This window comes from Erinaceus europaeus, chromosome 23 (assembly GCF_950295315.1).
Source record: "Erinaceus europaeus chromosome 23, mEriEur2.1, whole genome shotgun sequence".
NCBI classification, from domain to species: Eukaryota; Metazoa; Chordata; class Mammalia; order Eulipotyphla; family Erinaceidae; genus Erinaceus; species Erinaceus europaeus.
Genome location: NC_080184.1, coordinates 5,260,707 through 5,264,692, shown reverse-complemented (window position 1 = coordinate 5,264,692; position 3,986 = coordinate 5,260,707).

The following is a 3,986-nucleotide window of genomic DNA, read 5'->3' as shown; positions in this document are numbered from 1 at the left end:
ATTTGAGCTATATAAAACATCATGGAGAAACAAACACAGTAACTGAGGCAGAAGCAGCAAGATTGAGGATGAATTAGAGAAAACAAAGAAATGTAAAAGAATTAAAAAAAAAAAGATGGAGACACTTAAAGTAAGAATAGGGTGACATATTTGCAGATCCTTTGGCATTTCTATTGCCCAACATCAATTATTTAGGGGATGTTGATTCACAGAACTATGGTGATCATAAAGGTACATTTCAACCTTCTAGTTGTCTGTGCATCTCATCCTCCACAAGACTATATCCATAAGACTACTGCAGAGGCTGTTACTCAACTTCCCATTAACACACCTCACCCACTGATTATTCTTAGTCCCAAATAATAACAAATCATAGTCTAGTGGAGCAGGGCTCCAGGACACATTGGTGGGGTCATCTTCCCAGGGAAGTCATGTTGGCATCACGGTAGCATCTGGAACCTGGTGGCTGAAAAGGAGTTAAGATATAAACCAGAGAGAGTCAGATGGTAGTGCAGCAGGTTAAGTACACGTGGCACAAAGCACAAGGACCTGAGTAAGTGTAAGGACCCAGGTTTGAGCCCCCAGCTCCCCACCTGAAGGGGAGTGCTTCACAGGCCGTGAAGCAGGTCTGTGGGTGCCTATCTTTCTCTCCCCCTCTGTCTTCCCCTCCACTCTCCATTTCTCTCTGTCCTATCCAACAACAACAACATCAATAATAATTATGACAACAATAAAACAACAAGGGCAACAAAAGGGAATAAATAAATAAATCTATACAAAAAAAAGGTCTAGCCTAGCCATGACCACAGAATGAGAGCTCAAACCTATAGGGATGCAGAGGTTACACAGGCTGCTAAGCTGAATATGGGTCGCAGAACAAATCGATGGGGTTTACAGTTAACAATATTTATATACTTTCCCCATATTTGGGAACTACTCTCTTCCCTGATCCAGCTTTCTAGTCCTTTTTTTTTAAAAAATATATGTATCTAGTCCTTTTTACAACTATGACACCACCTCCCCAGACAATATCCTGGGTCCACCTGCACATTAGATGTCAAGCACTGGCAAAAATTAGTAAAGTCATGGGCCCTCTGGACTATACCTAAAATAGACCTACTAGCGTTTTCAGAAATGGAGACCCCAAATTTTCACCTACAATATTCTTGACTTTAGGTTCACAGTTAGTCAACTTTGCTCTGGTCTATATCTTAACTCTTTTTCAGCCACAAGGTTCCAGATGCTACCATGATGCCAACCAGACTTCCCTGGGCAGATGACCCCACCAATATGTCCTGGAGCCCTGCTTCCCCAGAGTCCTGACCCACTAAGAAAAGAGAGAGACAGGCTGGGAGTGTGAATCGACCTGCCAATGCTCATGTTCAGTGGGGAAGCAATTACAGAAGCCAGACCTTCCACCTTCTGCATCCCACAATGATCCTGGTTCCATGCTCCCAGAGGGATAAAGAGTAGGAAAGGTATCAGGGGAGGGGATTTGATATGGAGCTTTTGGGGGTGGGCATTGTGTGGAAATATACCCCTCTTACCCTATAGTCTTGTCAATATTTACATTTTATAAATAAAAATAAAAAAGTCTCAGGCTCAGTGTCTAGGGCACACTGGACGTAAGCACATCATAGTTTATTTCAGGCAAAGTGAACCCAGGTAGTTCTCACACATGGTAGGTAATGTGCTCCAAACTGGATGGGCTACCACCTGAGCCTGGAAATGAGTCTTATAATCTCACAGCAGATCATATAAGCAGTATTTCATAGACTGAAACAAATAAAATGTACAATAGCAGGCACAAAAAAAAGTTTGGGTTTTCATGGTGATTATCGAGCCAAGAATCATGGCATTGGGGGTGGGGGGCGACCTGAGTATAAATGAAAGAACATACAAGCACATTACTCATCTCCAAGGATCCTATTTTACTACTGTCCAGCCATTCTTGAAATTACTCATTTGATTCAATATTTTTTTGATATGTACGTCCATGCTTCTTCCTCAAGTCTAGACTCTCTTGCTTAAATACTTTAGTATTCTATATCAAAATTATGTATATATCAAAATAGTGATAAACCATATTTTTTATATTTATTTATTCTCTTTGTTGTCTTATTGTTGTAGTTATTATTATTGATGTCATTGTTGTTGAATACTTATGCGGGTCCTTGTTCTTTGCGCCACCTGCGCTTAACCCAGTGCACTATTGCCCCACTCCCTAAACCATGGTTTTGTTCTTTTTTTCCCTCCAGGGTTATTGCTGGGGCTCTGTGCCTGCACTATGAATCCACTGTTCCTGGAGGCTATTTTTTCCCCCTTATTGTTGCCATTGCTGTTCATCGTTGTCATTAGTATTGTTGTTATTATTGTCATTGTTGTTGGATAGGACAGAGAGAAATGGTGAGAGGAGGGGAAAAAAGAAAGGGGGAAGAGAAAGATAGACACCTTCAGACCTGCTTTACCACCTGTGAACTGACCCCTCCTGCAGATGGGGAACCAGGGGCTAAAACTGGGATCCTTATTCCAGTCCTTGCATTTTGCACCAGGTGCGCTTAACAGGCTTAACCTACCGCACAGCCCCCTCACCACCCATGTTCTTTTTAATGATGGGGAACACAGGCTGAAGAAAAAGGACTTGCTTTTTCAGTTAACCATATTTATATACTTTCCCCATATTTAGATACTCTTCCTTGACTCACTTTTCTAGTACTATTTCCAACTCGGACACCATCTCCCCAGACAATCCCCACCTGCATGTTAGCTGTCAGGCTCACAAAAATTAGTCAAGTCATGGGCCCCTTGGAATATACCGAAAATAGACTTCGTAGCTTTTACCAAAATGGAGACCCCCAAATTTCATCTGCTTATTCTTACCTTTAGATTCCTGATTATTAAATACTTTGTTCTGCTTTATACTTTAATTATTTTTTAGTCACCAATTTGTAGATGCTACCATGACACCCACCTGCTTTTACTGGGCAGACGACCTCACCAATGTATCCTCAACTCTCACCTCTCCAGAGCCCTTCCCCACTAGGGAAAGATATTAACAGGCTGAGGGTATAGATCCACCTTCCAATGCCCACGTTCAGTGGGAATGCAATTACAGAAGCCAGACCTTCCATCTTCTGCATCCCATAATGATCCTAGGTCCATGGTCCCAGAGGTTATAAAGAATAAGAAAGCTTTCAAGGAAGGGGATGGAACTCTGATAGTAAGAAATGTACCCCTTTTATCCTACGGTCTTATTGATATCTTCTATTTTATGAATAAGTTAAAAAATAAAAGGACATGCTTAAATGGAACTTTTAAAAGTTTTAATTAGTGATTCAATAATGATCGCTAAGATTGTGGGATAAGAGGGATACAGTTCCCAACACCAGAGCTCCATATCCCATCCCCTCCACTGGAAGTTTCCAGATTCTTTCTTTCTCTGGGAGTATGGAGTAAGGGTTTTTATGGGGTGCAGGTGAGAAGTCTGGCTTCTGTAATGAATTCATCACTGGACATGGATGTTGGCAGGTGGATCCATACCCCCAGCCTGTTTCTATCTTTCCCTAGTGGGATAGGGCTCTGAGGAGGTGGGGTTCCAGGACACACTAGTGATTAATGGGAACATTTTTATAAGTAGTGATTATGTACTGGTTAATTCAAACCCCCCCCCCCCAAAAGGCTGGGGTATAAGACCCTTTGCATTTTATCTAAGTAGCCAAAAAGTAGGTTATAAGGGAGTTGGGGGGGGGGGATTGTTGCACACAAGGACTGCTGGGAAAATCATGCCTGCAAGAAATACTTAGTTACGATTCTGCAGGGAATCACCTGGGAAATGCACCAGAAAACGCATGGTATCTATCATTCCAAGGCACCACATAGGTCAATTTACTACAGGAAATCACTACCATGGAGTAAGTTTAGCTAAACATTCAACAACATTTCAGTGCAAGGGATGTTATATTGCTGATGTTAGCAAATAATTACAC